Source organism: Desmodus rotundus, chromosome 12, assembly GCF_022682495.2.
Source record: "Desmodus rotundus isolate HL8 chromosome 12, HLdesRot8A.1, whole genome shotgun sequence".
Lineage (NCBI taxonomy): Eukaryota > Metazoa > Chordata > Mammalia > Chiroptera > Phyllostomidae > Desmodus > Desmodus rotundus.
In genome coordinates this window covers 81813047-81833517 of record NC_071398.1, presented here as the reverse complement: position 1 = coordinate 81833517, position 20471 = coordinate 81813047, and the positions used below count along the sequence as shown (strand labels likewise).

The 20471-nt window shown below is 50.7% G+C and overlaps 1 long non-coding RNA gene across 2 annotated transcripts; it reads right to left on the bottom strand.

Annotated features, from left to right (window-relative positions):
- Positions 1-4759: 4759 nt before the first annotated feature.
- Positions 4760-11107, bottom strand: LOC139440380 (uncharacterized). Of its 2 annotated transcripts, none has more exons than XR_011650593.1 (2): positions 10329-11107; positions 4760-9973 (listed from the first exon to the last, which is right to left on the bottom strand). It is a non-coding gene; the product is annotated as an uncharacterized lncRNA (long non-coding RNA). The 2 variants fall into 2 exon arrangements; XR_011650592.1 differs by having other exon boundaries at positions 10521-11107.
- Positions 11108-20471: the final 9364 nt, after the last annotated feature.

Sequence of the window (20471 nt, the reverse complement as noted above, 5' to 3'; positions counted from 1 at the left end):
TGAGGTGAAAAGCTTAAAGAGGAACAATGGAAGGGGCTTCGAGGTGGGGGAGAAAAGGGATCATGTGTCCGCAGGACAAGCCTGGATAGCGGCAGTGCAAGTGGTGGGCTTTTGGGAAGGAGCTGCTGGGATGGTAGCCACGGTCTTGCCTCTAGACTGTAAGATCTGGGAGGACAGTGTATTTTTCATTTTAATTGAGGCTATAAAATATACAGAAAAGTGGAGAGGGCGGGGACTTTTATTGTGGTTAAATACACGCAACATAGAATTTACATCGTAACCAGTTTTAAGTGTACAGGTCAGTGTGGCATTAAGCATACTCCTGTTATTGTGTGACCACCACCACCCTCCGTCTCCAGGAGTCTCCGCGTCTTGCAGAACTTAAGCTCTGTACCCATTAAACAATAACTCCCCCCTCTCCCCTGCTCCTGGCAACTACCACTCTGCTTCCTGTACCTTATAAAAGTGGGATCCTACAGTATTTGCCTTTTTCTGACTAACTTATTTCACCTCGCACCATGCCTGCAGGTTTATCCATGTTGTAGGATGTGTCAGAGTTCCCTTCCCTTTAAGGCGGAATGATGCTCCATTACATAGCTCTACCCATTTTATTTGTCCACGCATTCGCCGGTGGACACGTGGAGCAAGAGCTTTCATGTGGTTTGCTGGCCAATGACTAGAAGAGACCCTGGCTTTGTAGACGCTCAACAAGTAATAGTTGAATGAATTTTAGTTATGTTAAACATGCGGTAACAGCACACCCAAGTGGGCTGTCCCACAAGTGTTCCAAGATGACTGAGGACCAAAGATGAGGTGAGGGATGAAGTTAGTGTTGTGAAGGTGTCCCAGGACACAGGGCACAGGGGCCGAGGGATAGGAGCAGGGGCCCAGGCTGAGCATAGGTGGGAGCAGTCATGAGCGACGCAGGAAAGGTGGTCCCAGGGTGGTGCTCCGGACTGTACACACAACAGAGGATTTAAGAAGGGGGTGCCGCGCAGTATTCAAGTCAGTAAGGATGAGGACTGAGGAAGGGACCCTGGGATTGGCCAATCCAGGAATTGAACCTGACTCCGTCTGATGTCATTGTTGACCTTGGAAAGGAATTGCAATAGAGTGGTGGTGGAGGTACCAGCCAGAACAGGTGATTAGGGGACACGTGCCTGAAAGAGCCTGCTATGAAATGCTAGGTATTAGGGGAGACACCAGGAGTAGCAACAGGTGAAACAGCAGTGGACAAAGACCATGAAGCACAGACATAAGGCTTCATAAAGGTTTTGAACTTGAGTGTGGCCTTGAAATATGGTTGGGCCCTGTGCTAATGAAGAGGAGAGAGGAGGACACCTCAGATAAAGGAAATAGTGAGAAAATGAGCGTGGTGGAAGGAAGTGGGTGGGCATGGGAACAATTAAGACACCAGATCACTGAGGCAAAAGATTGGTAGGGGAAGTGGGAAATATGGTGGCACTTCTGTTTCTTCTCTAAAGTTGATTAAGAGTTGGCAATTGGGATGCTTGAGTAACCTATGTCTAAACACAACATCTACCATAACTCAGTAATCATATTAATAATTACTGGACACCAAAGAATCCTCAAGACAACCCACTCAGCTCCAAGTACAGTAGAATATTTATCAGGGACACTGGTAGTTGCAAAGACCTGCTCGCATGTGGCAGACACACCTGGCTCTAATACAATCATGAATATTTCTGAGCTGTGATTCTAGAGAAGGAGAGCCTCCGTTCAGTGTAACTGGCATTCACTAAGCTCCCGCCGAGAGCCCTGCCAGGTGCTAGGTGCTGGGATGTGAAGATTAAAAGGTTGAGGTCTAAAAAGTAAGTGTTGAGCCTGAGCGGTCCCTATACTTAATGTGAATCTTAAAGATTGTCCTTTCTGCAGCACCTGGGGTGTTGGTGGGCAAAAGACAGAGTGTAGATGCCATGGCTGCCGATGCCCCTCCCTGGGGCCAGGCAAAACTGTGTACCCTCCTACATGTCCCCTTCTGAAGAAACAGTAGGGTAAATTCATAGGTACACTCACCAGGTTGACCCCACACCTCAAGGAAATATTCAGCAATGACTTTTAAAGATAATATGCAGCTAACTCCCTCAAATCCCTGGACTGGGTTTATCTCAAGCAATAGATGTCTGGGATTACTTATCTCAAGGAAAATGCCTGGAGCATTCCCACAGGATATCAATGAAGGATCCAAGCGCAGGGAACATGAACAAGGAACCCGGCAGAGGCCGTGCCCCACCCCCCCACCCCCAGGGCAGGAACCACAATAGGGTGTGAGAACCACAGCAGAGTGTGAGGCAGGAGAGGCCGGAGTCCTTACCTGCTTCTGGGTACCAGAGTTTTCCTGGCAGTGCTGGGGAGCAGGTAGCACTATTCAGCCTGCCTCCAGCTCTCTCAGATGCTGAGAGGGAAGCCAGGAGACTGAAGGAGGCTTGCATGCCTACAGGCTTATGCCTCAGTTATCTCTGGTGCTGCTGTCTACTCCACCCCACAGCAGTTACCTTAGCATCCAGCCTAGTCTGGCTGGGCACCTCAGAGACCAGGTTTCAGGGAACCTTATGTACAAACCAAAAAGTAATAGTGACAGCTACACTCATTGAGTGTTCCCTGTGTTCTAGGTGCTGTTCTAAGTGTTTTCTGTGTAATCATTCATTTAAGCCTCCCAGTAACTCTGTGGGATCATTTTGTTTGATAGACGAGGAAACTGAGTCACAGCGAGGTATAGTGTCTTTCCTGAGATCACTCAGCTGGAAGCAGGTGGATGCTGAAATTGAACCCATCTGCCTCCAGAGCCTGTACTCTCAGGGAAGATAGCCCCAGTGGGATATGTAGGAGCCAGCAGGGGCCAGCAGAGAGGTCAGCTGCTGACCAGTCAGCATCCTGGATCCGGTTTCTCCCTGTTGGAGCTGGCTGCCTCCGCTTCTTCAGGGAGGGGACTGCTGCCCTTCTGGGTTACCCAGGCTTGCCAGGAGGAATAGCTTCTTCCTCATTTCAAAACAGGCCAAGCAGGAAGAAAACCAACAAACAACTCATGACTTCCAGCAGAAAAAGCTCTGCAGCTCCTCCAGCAGGAGGCGAGAGCAGTGCTACGGAGGCCTGAGTGTCCTGGGTCGTGTCCTAGTCATGACCCTAAGGGCCTGCTTTTACAGGTCCACACACTGAGGCGTGGCCCACCTCCTCTGCATTACGCCCTGTGAGATTGGAGTGTCCCAGGCAGCTCCTGGGCAGCCCAGAGACCTGGGCTGTCTCCCCCGTTCAGCCACAAGCCAGCTCTGGGACCAGGGGGAATTCCAGTTTCCCATCTGTAGGATAATGAGAGTAAACTTGAGCAGTGGTTTTCAAAAAGTATTCTTTTACTGCAGGGAACCTTTATTTTTCTTTTAGATAAAACATCGCTGATAGGCACAGAATATGAAACAGTTAAAGGCAGAGGTGTAAAAATAAACAAGGAAGAAAAACCTCAGGCCGGTGAGACTTCTCTGCGAATTGTTCCCTGAGCCCGCACGGTTCTGCTTTCGTGCACAGCACCCCGGCCCCTCGGGCTGCCGGGCTCCTTCCATTTTATTGCAGGTTTTGGATTCATCAGAGCCCCTCCCTCTGCTTCTGTCCCCTTTGTGGAACCTTGTGCCTGCAGCGAATCTTGCGCCCTCCGGGTTTCTGTCGCATATATGCATGAAATTTCTCAACATACAAACAGCACATATTTCCATATGCCCTTACATGTATGTACATGTGCCTTTACATGTTATGCGCATATATATGTATATGTGTGTACACACACAGCTTTTATTTTTCAAAAAGGCCATGTCTTTGTGTGCTCCAGCACCTGGTACATAAAAGGCCCCTAGTGAAGTTTCGATTGTGAGGATCGAGTGTCTTGCCCCAATCAGGGACTCAGTAAATACTAGTGTCGGGTGGTTGCATGAGACGGTGTGTGTCACGTCTGCGAAGTGCTGGCTATGAATCTTAGTTCTGCCACGTACCAGCTGTACAGCTTTGGGAAATGTACACATTTCGCTACCTGTAAGGTGGAGGTGATAATGCATGTTGTATCCCGTACGCGAGCAGAAAATCAAATGGAGACGTGTGGAGTGCACTTAGATGGTACTTTATTTTTTACCTGCGCAGGGGCGAACTCCCAGGGTGCCCGTTAAGGCTGCAAAGGGGAGTCGCGCCGAACGCTCACAGGCTAGCTCTTTTATACGGTGAGAAGCAAGCAAGCAAGTTACAAAAGTGGGAGTTGCGGCTATCTCTGCATAGCTCTGGGGTCAGGAGGAACTATCTGTCTGTCTCCTGTTGATAAGAACCATCTGTCTGTCCCACTTAATTTGTACCCTCAGTTTAAAGATAAGGGTCCAGACCCGAGATGAGTCTGGCACCCAAAGTTTTATGGCCCTCTAATTGGCTGTAACTCAGAATAAGCCCTCTGCAAATCACGTATTGTTTACCTTTACCCTTACTTTGGCCGACAATGTTGTTTCTCTCCCCTATCTATTCTGGTGACCTTCAAGAGGTTTTCTGCTTAGCAATGCTTAAAATTGGCTAGCCCTCTTTCCTAGCTCTCAACATTCCCCCATTTCCTTGTTGGCACTTATGAGTCAAATCCTTGAATCATACTAATGATGGGGCCACAGGTTAAACAGAGGAGTATAATTAATAAAGGCCCACTAATAGAGGAAATCAGGGTAGTCAACTATGGGGACATCTTAATAGATTCCTGCGTTGGTTCTTCTAGATTTTCTCATTCTTTTAGTCTCTGGGTTAAGACCTTGATACTATCTCTAATTATCCCTGAATGATTAGCATAAAAGCAACAAGTTTCTCCTAATGCTGCACATAATCCTTCTTTCCTTAAGAACAATACATCTAATCCTCTCCGATTTTGGACAGCTACCTCTGCTAAGGAGTCTACCAGTCTTTCTAAATCAGCTACCTGATCTTGCAGCAGAGATATGTCCTTAGAGAAAGTCTGCGAAAGCTGCCTTAACTCTAAATCTCCCGAATGAGGGCTGCGGCACTGAGTGCGGGGGACCCTAAGATCCCAACAGTGGCTACTATGGGTATAAGAAGGGGAGTTTTTTTTTTTTCCTAGTCCTAGAGGGGAGAACAAAATCTGGGTTTCCTGCATAGAGATACACTTGGGGAATTATGTACCCAGTTACACGAAATTCTGGATAAGAAATTGGTGGCAAACAAAGATATATTCCTTGGAGGCATATAAACCAAATGCCCTCAGGGGCTTTCAGTAATCCTGGATTCTTTTCGGAGGAGTGGGTCATGTTCCTTGTTGTTAAACAACGATTTCTATAATCAGCTTACCTAAAATGGTGGTGTACCTACATGGCTTAGTATCCAATTCCTAATATTCATGCAGGCTCAGCTTATAGAGCCTAGGGGTTCACTTCCTCCCCAAACCTGAGCACAGGTTCCCTTAGTGCCACCTGGGCTCACTGAACCTGTAAGTGAGCAGCCAGGGGCAACCTGGAAGCAGCATAGTAACTGGGAGCAGCATACTAACTAAACCATTATCTACTATATTCCCCCCTTTTGATGCAAAAAGTCGTTTTCGGCTCCTTTAGCATCACTATAGAGCTGGCCATAGTTCTGGGTATCAGTAAACTGCCTTAGTTTCTGGTACTGATGCTGATAATTCTGAAGGGCCAGCACCTTAGCTACTGCAGTACGAGTGACTGTGGCTTCTAGATTCTGAACTAGGGTCTGTAGGATGCAAGGCCCTAGGCTTAATCCCCAGAAGAATTATGAGTAAGGGGCCTAGGAATGGTACACCTTGAGTTCTGGACCCTATTACAAATCCCTTCCTGGGCCCTCCTCTTGGCGGCACCCTGCTTCAATCCTTCCTTTCAGATATATAACCCCTTTATAATTATATAAAGGACAATGGGCGAAGGTCTCATCTTCTTGTAACTGCTTCCGGCTGGACATGGACGTTGTCCTACCTAACCTTGGGTCGGGGTGCCCTGAAAGGGGGTGCAGCACGGAGGTAGTCCTTTCCTGTAAGGGGAAGGACCTTACAGAATCCAAGTCAGTTGGCTGTCACTGCGAAGTTGCAGGCTCGGTGTCCAAAGGCTGGCATTACTGGACAGTTGGCATCCTCGTCATATTCTGGAGGTGACAGACTTGGCAAGAGATTTGGAAGGCACAATTAAATCATAATTACCGAATCAGAAAGGCAGGCACCTAGGTAAAGAATGGCTCATCTGGAGGAAGGTGTATGAGACATGCTACACCTGTCCAAAACCCTGTGGCTCACTACACTTCGCTCGGGCTGAGGGGAATATATCAGGATTTCTCTCCTTTCAGATCTCTGGGCCCTTTCTGTCTTGGCTATTAGGACAGAAAAGGGAAGATAAGCTCTGAAGTGAAGCCCACAGATCTCTCAAACCCTTTACCAACCCAACTACCTAGTTTAACCAAACTAGTTGAGTCTCAGGGGTAGATGATGAAGATGGGATCCTTAAGTGAGGCCTATATTGCAACCATTCTCTCAGGTAATGAGGCCATAGTCCCACGCCCTATGAAAACAGAAGGAGGAACACGCAGGTTAATTTACACAACCACTCCCAAGCCAGTCTCTATGCTGGTGAGACTGTCTTTTGGGAAGACATTCAGTTGCAAGGCCCTTGCTGCGATGACATACAGCAATGGCAATTTGACAGGCCCTTCGTGCCTGTAAATTGAACATCTTCGGTAATATTACAAACCCAGTTTCAACTTTCAAATGAAAGCAAACTTTCAAGACAGCTGCATGATTCCTATATCCAATACTGAGCATTGTGATTTTCCTTAGACCATGATCTTTCTCCTTAATATCACCCTCATCGTTATTAAAGAGACTACTTTGAGTCCAACTTTTAATTCTGCCTGTCTGTTTGCATAAACACACCAAGAGCAGCCTGGATCGCCTATGATCTTTAAGTTTGCTTCGCTGGAACTCACTCAGGGAACCTTTAGACTGACTTCAGTCTGCCCCTCAGGGCACAGAAGCAGAGCCACACATCTGCCACCTGGCTTCACCTGTACCAGTTGTTTCACTTAAATCCTTGAGGCTTTCGTTGTGCCTACAGGTTCCTTTTTATCCATCTTTCAGGAAAGAAACCTTCGTTCCTTCCCTGGAAAGACTGCCACGAACCACACAATCAACCAAGGTGCCAGGCTTCTTCCTGTGGGCTTTTGCTAGCTTCTCAAGTCAATCCCAGTTCCTCGGGGCTTCCTGGTGACAACCAGAACCCAGACATGCCTCCTTCAGGCGTGACATTCCAGTCAAAGCATCGGTTAACAAACTATTAATGACTGGTCTTAATGGATTTATGCAGAGAAACCTTATGTCATTACTCACTCCTTCAGAATGCCAAATTCTGGAGGGATCAGGTAGGGAGAAAAATACCAAGTGCGAAGGAAAATCCTTTTCCTTCTGATATCTACTAAGATTGCATCTCTATGCCTTATACCTTCTATTACTGGCCCCACACACTTTCTTTCCAAAACTTTCACAAACTTTTATAACCTTTTACACACCTTTTTACAAACCCTCTTCTATCTTTACAGCTTCCCATAGACCTTCTGCAACATCCACCAACCTTCTGTATCCTTTCATACATCTTCATTTACATATCTTGCACTTTCCCTTGTTCACTTTCCTACAGAGTGTGAAGTTTTAACTATCCCTGGAATCCTCAATTTTCTTTTCAGAGAAGATACAGAACAAAATCTAGAACACAGACGGAGTTCTATAAGAACAGCACACAGGTAGAGGCATCCTCTTGCACCGGTGCGTCTACTGGAGCCTCCGCAGAGACATGCCATTCAGGTCCGGTCTCTTGGCAGAGACATGCTCCTTTGCCTCAGGCTGAAACACACATCAGGCCCAAATGACCCTTCCTGGGTCCCGAGTGGCAAAGGCATTCTCTCCAACCGGTTACAGGCGACCTTCACTAGGTCTTCAGGTGACCCTAACTAGGTCTTCAGATACAGGGGGTTTCTGATTAGAAACGGAAGCAAAATGAAACTACATTACCATAAAACCAGAAAACAAGTAGTTGAGGTTTCCTTTCCTCCAGGTTTAAAACTTTCACAACCTTTCTACATATTTTTGCCCATCCAGATTTAACTACAGTCTACCTTTAATCCCTGCTCCTTTCCCACCCTGGGAAGGACTGTACTTAAACTCAGCACTTAAACTCAGTACGTGGCAGCCAAAAGTCCCTACCAGTACAGGCATCTTCTACTCAAAGTCCCTAGATATGCAGAGATATCCTGCAGCTTTCTTAAGATTAGACCTTGCAAACACCCCATCAACTCCGCCCTCTGGGCTGAAGTTCCTTTTGGCAGGGCTTGCTGCCAAAGGACTTCAGTTTCCGTGGTTACCGCAGCCCCCGTGTACCGCTGCCCTTCCCTAAGGAAACTACTGCTATCCGAGAACAGAGCGAGCTCTGCTTTTTTGTATGCCTCATCCCGCAAGTCTGGGCGCATGCCTGTGACCTGCTCTAATATTTCATGGCAGCTATGCATGATGGTTGGATCAGGGGCTGGAAGCAGGGTGGCTGGATTCAAGGCGGCACTTTTCAGGAACTGGACTGATGGGGAATTCAGCAACTGCACCTGGTACTGAGTTAGCCGTGCATTAGACAACCAGCGATCAGGAGAGGATTTCAAAATTCTCTCTATATGATGCTCCCCAATTATCTGCAAATTCTGTCCAAGGGTGAGCTTGCTGGCCTCCTTCACTAGCATGGCTGTGGCAACTAGAGCTCGTAAGCAGGTTGGCCACCCTGAGGCTACTGGGTCCAATCTCTTGGACAAATAGGCCACGGGCCTTCTCCAGGGTCCTAAAGCCTGGCTCAGCACTCTCTTTGCAATGCCTCCGTTTTCTGCCACAAACGGCTGGAACGGCTTTCCTAAATTTGGCAAGGCCAATGCAGGTGCAGATACCAAAGCTGCCTTAAGCGCCTCAAAGGCTTGGTTCTCTTTTTCAGTTCAAGTTATATTTCCCTCTTTTCCCCTCGTAAGTTCATGGAGAGGCTTGGCCAATTCTGCAAACCCTAGAATCCAGAGGCGGCACTATCCTATTGCTCCTAAGAACTACCGCACCTGCCTGCAGTAATCTTTCTAGGAAAGCAGCGGGAGATTCCTCCCTCCCTTCTCCCAACACAATCTTTGCAACCTCCCTATAAATTCTTTCCCTTTCTTCTGAGGTAAATAGAGTCTGACAATCATCCCAGGTTGGCTGGTGAGTCCTAAATATAGTTTCTAGTAGGGAAATTAATCCCTGCGGTTTCTCAGAAAATGGGGGATTCTGGTGTTTCTAATTATACAGATCACTAGTGGAGAAAGGAACATATATCAACCGAGGGGGTGCTCCAACAGGGGCACCCGGTCCGGGCGGTGCCTCACGGAGTGGCAGAAGTGCCGGAGGTGCTGGGAATACTAGAGCCTCCTCCCCTTCTCTAGTTCCCCCTCGGGTGTGAGGAGGGCTCGAGAGTGTCCCTCCCTCCTCCGGCTGGGTAGAATGCGGCACTTCCCTCCTAGGGTAGGGAGGGAGCGCATTCAAGGGGTCTAACATGTCCTCCCCAGGTCCTGGTAGTGGTGGGGGTAGAGTTTAGGCACCCTCCGCCCTCTCGGTGCGGAGGGCTCCGGGAATTTCTTTTTGTTTTCCTCTTCCCGCGGCTAACAGAACCGTTCTTCCGCGGGAGGCACTCCTTCTTAGACATTTCTGAATATAGCCTGGCTTGTCTGGGGCTATATCTACCCACACATTGATGTAAACTATCTGATCGGGGTGTGGGGCTCTATAAACTGTGGCCCGAACTGCAAACAATACCGGGAGGTCGAAAGTCCCCTCTGCAGGCCATCCGACACCAAAAGTCAGCCACTCTAGCTGGCAAAGAGTCCGCAGGAACTCCGGATCGAGCTGCACGCTCACGTAGCCGCGTGCACGACGCTGGAAATCAGAAAAGTTATTCAAGATGCAATCAAGCGGGGAGTTCGGGGGTGGACTCCCGCTGGCCCATTTTCACAAGGGTTAGTTTCACGTAACTGAGACAAGCACAATATCGAGACAAACAGCTAACGAGGTCGGAGGATATTCGCCTCGCCCGCCTGGCCTCTCCTCTCGCGAGGACTTAGGTCTGTCTTAGCTAAGGCTGCCCGCGTAGAATTCGGGTTAAACTCCCAGCCGTTATGCCGTATGACAGACTAAGGAACCGCAGGTTGGGGCCCACGCACGCTCCGTAGGCTGATGCCGGTGGAGCCACAGACACAATCACACTCTCATTCTCACTACATTAATAACATACCTCCGACAACATAACACAGACAAACACGACAAGGCCGCGCGGCACAGAGACAAAACCTATATTCGGAAGTGGCGTCCCACTATTCTCCGAACCCCTGGGTAGGGTTCCGGCAGCGTCCTGCCTACTACCTCAGGGCAAAGCCTCCGGAGGACTGAAACCAAAACCAAAACAGGATCCTGACAAATTACTTACTGAGTTCGAACTGTCCACCCAGTCTCCGAAAGCAAAACTCCCAAAAGGGAGATCCCGCTGGGGCCTCCAAATGTTGTATCCCGTACGCGAGCAGAAAATCAAATGGAGACGTGTGGAGTGCACTTAGATGGTACTTTATTTTTTACCTGCGCAGGGGCGAACTCCCAGGGTGCCCGTTAAGGCTGCAAAGGGGAGTCGCGCCGAACGCTCACAGGCTAGCTCTTTTATACGGTGAGAAGCAAGCAAGCAAGTTACAAAAGTGGGAGTTGCGGCTATCTCTGCATAGCTCTGGGGTCAGGAGGAACTATCTGTCTGTCTCCTGTTGATAAGAACCATCTGTCTGTCCCACTTAATTTGTACCCTCAGTTTAAAGATAAGGGTCCAGACCCGAGATGAGTCTGGCACCCAAAGTTTTATGGCCCTCTAATTGGCTGTAACTCAGAATAAGCCCTCTGCAAATCACGTATTGTTTACCTTTACCCTTACTTTGGCCGACAATGTTGTTTCTCTCCCCTATCTATTCTGGTGACCTTCAAGAGGTTTTCTGCTTAGCAATGCTTAAAATTGGCTAGCCCTCTTTCCTAGCTCTCAACAATGCATGCCTCCTACAGTATTTACTGAGCGCCTGCTGTATTCCAGGCACTGTTCTAGGCCCTGGGGACTCAGCAGCTTACAAAGCAGATGGAAGTCCCTGTCCTCATGGAGCTTACCTTCCAGCCAGTTTCAGGAAGAAACTGGAGGGTTGCTGGAGGGAGAGGAGGAGGGAAGGTCCCTCGTGCTTGGTGAGAGGCGACCTGCAACCTGGTGGGGTGCAGCAGGGTGGAGGCTGCCTTGGTGGCCTGAGTGGGGCCCCGGGATGCCCTGGATCGGATTTCTACCGTGAGAGGAGAGGAGGAGGAAAGGCCACCTGGGTTGGACTGAAGGGACAGCTAGTCCCCATCCCACGCCCCACCTCAGCCATATTGCTAGGCCTGACCCTGAGGCTGCACACCCTCCCCGCTCCACACACATACAGCCCCTGTGAGCAGGAGGAGCAGAGCCAGGTGGAGGGGCCCAGTCCAGGCCGGAGCCCCAGTGCCCTGTGCCCACCTGTGAGCGGAGTCGTGCAGCTTCATGCTCCAGCCCTCCCAGAGTGTGGTTGGGGTGTGCCTGGCACAGGCACAGAGGCAGCCTGGCTGGCAGGAAGGCATGGCATCTCAGGCAGGTGCTCACAGCCTTGCAGGGGCAGAAGGCAGAGGCTGCTTGATACACCCCAGAGATCCCCCTCCCCAGCTCGTGCCAGAGGCAAGACACTAGAGTCTCTGATCCCCCAATGATCTAGGGTTAAGTTCCCCCACCGAGTGGCCTGGGTAAATGTAGATGCTGAGTGGATTGGCTGTGGATTTGGGTTTTCCTTCACCTCACGTTATGATAGTGGGCTGTCACTCATACACATATCCCCTTCCTGCTTTCTGCTTTCTTCCTAGAATGAGGGAGGGCAGCCTGGGGTGAGGTCCATGCCCCATCTACACATCTCCTTTCTATGTGGGAAGGGAAGTATGCACTTCTGGAGTGTCTCTTTGGGAAGTAGAGGAGGGTGCTCTGGCCATGGGCATCCCAGTATCTGGCTCTACCCATGACTGGTCAGCTCTCACTGCCCTGCTAGACCTCAAAGTCCACACCAGCCTCTCTGGCGGGGGTGCCCAATGTCCATGTAAGTTTGTCCCTCACTTAGGGTGATTTCGAGTAAGTTCTATGTGACCTTTGTTGTACCTCAGTTCCCTCATCTATAAAATGGGACTGGCTGGTAATAATTGCACTTGACTTAGAGGGTTTTTCAAAGGATTAAGTGAGCCTGTAAAGGCTTGAAGTAGTATCTGGCTCATAGTGAGTGCCCTGTCTCTGTTAACCCTAGATTACCTGCCACATTGGTGTCGTATTGATGGGCTTCCTTGATTGGCCCTACTGCCAGGAGCTCACCGTGGACAAGAGATGTCTCTCTTATTCCTGTGGTCTCGTTGCCTAGTTCAGTGCCTGGTCCATGGTAGGCATTCAGCAAATAGGTATGAAGAGAACAGTGTCCTCCGGGTTTGGACTAAGGTGAAGGGACAGTTCCCCACATGTGGGGGCGTATAGGAGGGATGTGTAAGGAAGGGGCAGTGAAGCAGGATCAGAGGGTTCAGTATGGGAGACGAGAGAAAAGCAAGGCTGGAGGGGTAGACTGGGACCCGGTGCCGAGGGTCCTTGAATACTAGGAGAATGCCTCAGTGAGGCATCAGGGAGCCATGGGAGGTTTCAGACCAGGGGAAGGACATGACAGTCCAGGGTTTCCAGGAAAGCACCAGTACAGGAAACTAGACGGGACTGGAGAGGAGAGAGCCTGGAGTTAGCAGGTGACCAATTAGTTAGGTGCCACCGGGGACACACGGCTGGCAGTCACGAGCAGTGTGGGCAAGCAGCGTGCTGTTTGCTCTCCCCTCCCTCCTCAGCACACAGGCCAGGCCAGCCTGTGCCCCCTTCCCCCGTCCAGCCCTGACTGCCCCAGCCCTGGTACTTGTCTGTCCGTGTCCTCCTCACTCCAACACACCTTCCTCGGGTTGCCAGGCTACCAAAGCCCGGTGCTGCGTGAGTCCTTGTTGCACAGCTCCGATGCTGCTTAATTTCCCCCTCACTCTCCAGCCTCTGTATGTCTGTGTGTTTAGTATTTTAATCTTAAAGTGAGAAACAGTGAGGTTGCTGGAAGTAGGCCATGAGCTTTTATTTGCTCTTCTCACCAAGGACAGGCATGTTCCCAAGCCCTGGGCGCAGAGACCAGGAGCCCCGGGGGAGGGAGGTGTGAGCAGAGTGTGGAGGAAAGGCGGCTGCCGCCCCCGGAAGGCACGAGTGTGCTCGGGCTGGCACAGGCCCGCTCCGCGGCCATTTTGTGTGTGGCCACGCCTGCAGCTCGGAGCCTTCGTCTGCCTGCTCGTGGGTCCCCGAACGCGTTCATCGAGGCAGACGCTGCTGCTTCAGAGTCGCCGTGGTTGGGAACCGGGTCCCAGCCTCCCCGGCAGGAGAAGACAGGTCCTGGCCACCGTGCACCCGCGCCGCAGTTCGGCCGGCCTGTGGCGCGGACTGCTCGTTCTCCTGCCTGTGTCCTGTGCATCTCGGCCGCAGCTCTTCGGGAGCTGGGTATGAGGAAGTTGCTTTAGGCCAACCTGTGTCAAGCACCTGCCACACGCAGAGTTTTGTATCTGGTCTCTGCTATATATAGGGAAATAGAGAGTTCAGGAGCCACCGTAGTTCCTGTCTGGGCAGTGGCATTTAATAAAAATAACTGCCACTTAATGAGTGTTTACTGTGTGTTGGCCAGTGTGCTACATTATCTCATTTAATCCTCGTGGTTACCATGTTACAGTTGTTATTAGTACTGTTTTGTGGATGAAGAAACTGAGGCAAAAGGAAGTTAATGAACTCGCCCCGGGTCACACAGCCAGTACACGTGAGCGTTCCTGAGTCCCAGCCCCCGACCGTCAGTCCTGGTGCTCTGCCACCTCCCACTCGGTGGGCACCCCGAACACAGGAGTTAGCATTTGGAAGTCCTGGGGTCAGTTTATTGCTCTGCTCCTTGCTGGCTGGTTGATCTTGGCTGACTCCCCTCACTTTTCTCATTTGTTCATCTGTAAAATAGGAATCACTCTCTGTGCTTCACAAGGCTTCCAGGGGGGAGGAGATAGGCTAACTTTTTATAAAACTACTTTGCACACTATAAGAGTCATACATACATCACACCTCATTTAAATGAGTCAGTAGTAAAAACTTATTTTAAAAATACTTATTTACAACAAAGGCACATGTGTGATTGCTTCTTTTTTTTTTTTTTTTTTTTTTTTAAGGAAACGTGGTTAGTCCCACCTTTACATGAGGGGTTGTCAAGTGTGAAATGAGGACGGGGTTGAGGGGAAGTCTCCTAAGAGGATGTTGTTGCTAGCTTGCTTTGCACAGTGGTTAAGAGTCTAGTGACTGGCTGTGTATTGTTTTGCAAGCTGCTCTGTTCCTGACCTGTAGAGCGAAGGTGGAGATAGCCCGGGCTTCACAGCACCCTCATGAAGATGGTGTGAGCTGTGGTCCATGCAGAGGGCTGAGCATCAGGCCTGATGAGTGTTTAGCACTTGATGGATGTTGAGGTCCACATTCATGATGATGAAGATGCTGTTTGGGCAGCTAAAAGGCAAGGGCCATTCTAGTTTCGAGGGGCTTGGCCTCATCTGAAGGCTGTCTCAGAAGGAGGGCAAGGGGAACATCCATGTCTGGGGGGACTGAGGGCTGAGGCCACAGGGCCACCTTGGGACAAAGCCACACAGACCCCTGTTAGGGCTCTAGGCCAAATGAAGGCTTTATTTTAACTATTCCTCATCTCCCAAAGCTGGGGGTCAGCAAGAGTCAGCACTGCGGGGCAGGGTGAAAGCCTCTGTTTGAAGTCCTCCTACAGGCCCCAGGGAGATGGCCACGTCCTAGGGGTCCACTGGCCAGAGTCCAGCTTGGGCCTGAGCAGGTTACAGATGAGCAGGAGCAGGCATGCATTCTATGGTGTAGCTTGGCTTCCACATCTTGGCCAAGGAGCAAAGTTTGCTCACCAAGAGTTCCTGCCACTTTTTAGCTTGTTCCTTGGTTCTGTGTGTGAGAGAGCAAAAGGAGCCAGGGGAGCCGGGAGTGGGGTGGGAGGTTCATGTTGGGAGCAGTTTGCAGGGACACACCGATCTCTTTCCTGCACAAAAGTGACATCATAATTCTGGGTATATCCTCATGGCAGTTGGTGGTCAATCAGTATCTGGGCATTTTATGATTCCAAAAATGAGGGGTAAACATAGCTATTTCAGATATGTAGAAGTAGGCCCCAAAGAAGATGCACAGTCTTCCCATCCTGTGCTCATTTGTCCATTCAGCCAGCAGACGATTGCTGGGGACGGGCGTGCCGTCGTGGTGGCATCGGGGGCTGTGAGACGCAGCCCAGGTCCACACCAAGCTTCCTTGCAGTTAGGCTGTTTTATAACTGTTCCCGAATCATGTTAGCTCTGGAAGCTATTTTAGGAACTCCTTTGGTTATGAACCATATCTTATATTTAATTTTGATTCTCTTTCTCCTCCTGTCCTGGATTCAGTAGCGGCATCAACAAACACTGTGTGCCTGGCATTGTCTTAGGTGTGGGAAGTATTTAGGAGAGTCACAGATACTTGGTAAGAGCTTGTTGATTAACTAGAGCCAGTACCTAGAATAGCCTCCTAAGGACCATGGGCCATCTCTGTGCAGTCACCACTTCTCATGTCTCAGGCCCCTGAGCCTCTGTCAGGAGCCCATCAGTATCTGTGAAGTGCCTAGAGGTGGGCACAAGGCTTTTCCTTGGTTGGTGCGTGTTCATAATAACAGCAAGAACTCCAGCCCACCCCAGGAGGCACCTGAAGGCGGGCAAGGCGCCACCTTTCCACTTACCTCCTTAGGGCTGTGGATGGCACTCCTTTGTTCCCTCCTGCCCTTTGTCTGCTACTGTATCAGGTGAGGAAGGTGCTCCCCTTTTTCCTTAGCCCGGATGTAGTCAGTAGCCACCAGGAGCTGTTAGAATGTCTGGTCTTTGCTTCTCTAGGTGAGAGCGGGTTTGATGGTGTCTTCCCACCAATGAGATAAGGACAGTTGATTTCCTTCTCCTCCATTCCTAGTCTCATGTGGGGCCACTTGGAGAAGGAACCTGCATAACCAATCACCAAGGCCCCGAGTTGGCATTATGCTGTTTTCACACCAGAGCAAGCGGCCCTCAGCATCCATCCTCCAGCCAGAAGATGAGGTGATCTCTGGTGTGTGTGAAAACACAGAGCAGGCATCCCTTTGATATTTGCTTGGGGACCCTTTCCAGAAGCTGGAGTACAAGGAGTAAATTCATGTTCGACAAGCCTAGATCAAAGGAAGGAGAGAGCAGCAGAAACGTCAGAGGACCCGTGCGTGCAAGGAAGGGACCCGGACCGGGTGAGCCTATTTCTGGTGTATCTCTCTCGAGGACTTGGGATGGTTGTGTTGACAGGGAGGCCTAATCTAGCCCAATCAGCCAGTCAACAAATATTGATTGAGTGCTGCTGGGAGCTTGGCTTGGGAAGAATGAAGGAGAATTCTAAAGCTTGCCCTGGTCCTGGCTTTGCAAAGTTGAGACTAGTTGGAGGCACCGCATGAGCACATGTGATGAGACATGACAGCGTAATATCAGTCTCTAAATCATAACATAGGTTTCACGCACTGTTGGCATTTGGAGAAAGAAGAACAGTCATTGTGGCAAATGTGTGGCCTGCAGGAGTGTCACCGACCCACCCAGGAAGGAATGGAGGATAAAGGTAGAATATATTGTTTCGTCTAGTAGAGACCAGGGCCTCAGATTCTTCCCAGGGTCAGCAGTGGCAAAATGCCTTCTCCTTGCAGGAGGTTGGCCAGGTGGCAAGGACCCCCGCAGTGAGCATCAGGAACAGAGCAGGTGAGCTCTCAGGTCAGAGAACAGGGTTTGCATTCTAGTGAAGGGAAATTGAGCAGGTTAGTGGAGAAAATATCTGTGAATATGGAAGCACCTGGTTTAGTGTTTTTCACGTAGAAATAATCAGCAAAGTTTTATTGATTTATTCCTGAGACCATGACTGAGAGAGTCCTGATGAAGACCACAGCAGGTTTTAAACAGGGTGTGTGTGGGCGGTGGAGTGTGGTGGGGTGTGGGAAGGATTACAGTGGGGACTGGAGAGGCAGCGCAGCTGCACAGGTAGACCAAGCGAGAGGGAGTGAGGTTTCTGAGGGAGGAAGAAGGTGTTGCTGGAGGTCAGAGTCTGCTGAATTTCAGCGGAGGGGTTTACTGGGCACAGTTTGTGTATTTAAAGAACTGTCACATGATGTGGGTGTCAGTCTTCCTCTGTCGCACTCCAGAGGGCAGCCCTGGGGCCACTGGGTAACAGAGATCGGGAGGCCGGAGTTGATGCATGGAACTGGGTTATTTTCCCACCATTTGAGCCGTGGAGGACGTGAGGGAGGGAGGATGGGCGATGTGGGGCCATAGTGCTTATAGGCAAGCCAAGTGGCCACCACGCAGGGACGCTAACATAAAAACAATGCTAGCAGCTACCACTTACTCAACACTTGTGTACCAAGCCGTGTTACCAAGCGCTTTCCTTGCATGGACTCGTTTAATCCTTACAACAACACAAGGGGTACAAATGGCTTATTTGCCCTATTTTATAGATGAGAAAATTTAGGCTGAGAGACGAAGTAACCCCCTCAAGTTCCCGCATCTTGGCCTTGAACCCAAGGCCGATCTTGTTTTGGGAAAGGTAAGGCCAGATGGCCTCTGCAATACCAGGACTCTAAAGGCCCCCTCTGGTGGATCACCCTTTTCCGTTTGGATGGGTTGGGGAGGCTCTCTTGGGTTTGGGGCAGGAACCATGGTTACTGCTCTCGGGTGACTTCACTGTGGGTGCTTTTGCCTGGCCTCAAGGTCACCGGGAAGGGCTCTGCCAGCGAAAGTGTTCTGTTGGCTGTTGTGAGAAGGCCTCTCTGGGGAAGGGACTGGGGACTCCCTGCTTCTGTCAGCATCTCAGCTCCTCCTGCCCTGTGTCGTCCAGTCCTCTGGTGACTTGGGGCTCTCGGAAGCACCAGTGGTGCTTTCTTTTCACGTCAGCCTTCCCAAAAGCTTCTTGGCCATCAGCACACCCAGCCCACAGGTGACCCCACCTCTAGCACTGCCTTTCCAGGAGGGCACAGAGTGATATCCAGGTGCCAGGACTCCAGCTGCCTTGTTTGGGGGGCCAGGTTGGGGTCAAGGAGGCACCTGCCCTCCCAGTGGATTCCCAGATCACCAGCCTGTGGGGACTGGGAAAGCCCCTACTGGCCAAGGGCAGGATCCAAGAAGAGCTCTGATACATGGTAGTCCTCCCCAAACCCCACCCCCCCTTTGTTTTTTAGTATGTAAGTGCCTCTTCATGTAGGAATCACCTGCTTTCTCAGTGCTCACCCTGACCCCCTGACCCCTAAAGATTTTACAGTTTTCAGAGGGAGAGTGTTGGAGGGTGGTGGGGTGCTCCTCACACCCCAAACTACATGGCATTGGGGGAAATAATATCTCAGTACAATCTTTTGTCCCTTAAGGCTGAGCTCTTACTGCTGCTCTGGTTTTGGAGAACGAACATTGGCCCCAGAGGCCCATGCTAAACCCTAATCTGAGAATGAGGGCTGCCTGCCAGTCCCAGAGGGCTTCAGAGAGCTGAACCTTCTAGAGAGATCTTCCGACACCTTGCCTCTGTAAACCAATCACAGGACTGCCTCTCACCCCCAAAATTCGAATCAACACCCCCTCCCCCCAACTTTCCAGGTTTTTATAGGCGGAGGATGTATTGACATCATCAAAGATTTGGTGGACCCTTATCAAAGATTTTGTGAAACTTTAATGAAAGTTAAGGTTTCATATTATGAAAATGCTATAAAATACATCGCAAATACTGCCCAACAATAATGGCAAATACTGCCCCCACCTCTCTCCCATTGCCAGGGGAAAGTCGCTGCCCCAGAGGCCTTCTCCCTGCTCCACCTCCCAAGCAGGCTGGCCCTTTGCTGGAAGCCCAGACGTGCACCCTGGTGTGCCCGACGGCTCCTGTGCCTCGCTCTTCCCTCTTCGGCCGTGGGTGTGGGCACAGGCGTGCTCCTGCAGAGGGGAGAAGGCAGTATGGAAATTAAAGCTCAAGTCAAGAGTTGTTTGGGGAACCCCCTGTCCTACTTGTGTTTGAGACTCTTACTGTCTGGATCTGACTCAGCTAAGCAAAGCAGTAGTTTGTTCCGAGGCAGGAAACAAACTCCATTTTGAGTCACATGGTGTAAGCTCATGTGGTCACAGGGAGGTCAGTACAGCCCATGAGTCATCAGTCGCCCAGGTTCTGTGTGCCCTAGAAACATCTCCTCCTGCCCAGAGCCTCGCTCCGTGATCAAGAACAAGAACCTCAAGAGCAGCAGTAGCATCTGAGTGCTCCAGCCTGTGCCCGGAGGGCGATCGGCAGGAGCCCTCGTTCCCCGCTCCCTGGCCACGTCTGGCACAGACCGCCGGTTTCACTGTGCAAAGACGGTGTAGAGCTCTCTCCGGTCCGACTCACATGGCCCAGCCACATCCATCTCTCTGGAAATTATTTCCACCCATTGACAAGGCCAGGATTTCAAAAGCAGCCTGCCAAGAGGCACGTTGGCTTACTCCCCGAGTCCCAAGAAGACTTTGTCCCTCAGCGTTGTGGGCAGCACTAGAAGCTGCTGGTCCCGGGGCTTTGGCTAGTGGAGTGACCCTGTTCACTCAGCCCCAGCCCGTTTTGAGAATAGCAGGTGCCAGTCTCCTTGCAGCCTGAGTTTTGCTTGAGGCTAACCTCTGCCGGGGCAGGAACTTACATTTAATGACCGGTGGCCTAGGACAAGAAAGACACTTGGGCCCTTTTTACTTCCTCAGGAGGTGATGGGAGCAGGACACTTTGGAGCCCGGGTTTTTGGCCTCAGTGGCCGACACCCCACCCCAGGCCTGGCCTTACATGCCCACAAGCATGCCTGTCACTACACCGTCACTGCACCACGCACGGGGAGTCTCTGTAGGTGCTGGGGTTCACTTCTGTTTGTTCTGAGGACTCAGGACTGACTGGGCCTTCGCTCATCTTCCCTCACCCTGCAGTCATGGGAGTTCCGTGTGCTCAGGGCCAGCGTCTGCCAGGCCACCCACCGTCTGCTGCCTGGCTCCAGCTCCCTGTCTGAGGCGGCATTTCATCTCTGCATCTGCATCTCACCTTTGCCAGGACCTACCCTACCGCACAGGCTGTCCCGGCAATGGTCTCTTGGATTTTCAGTTGTCCTGTGGCGCTGTGTTGTGCCCTTGGAGTGTTCATTGTCACTGCTCACCCTGGTTTCACTTCAGCTCAGCAACCTGGGTATGCATGCTGAGGTCCCTT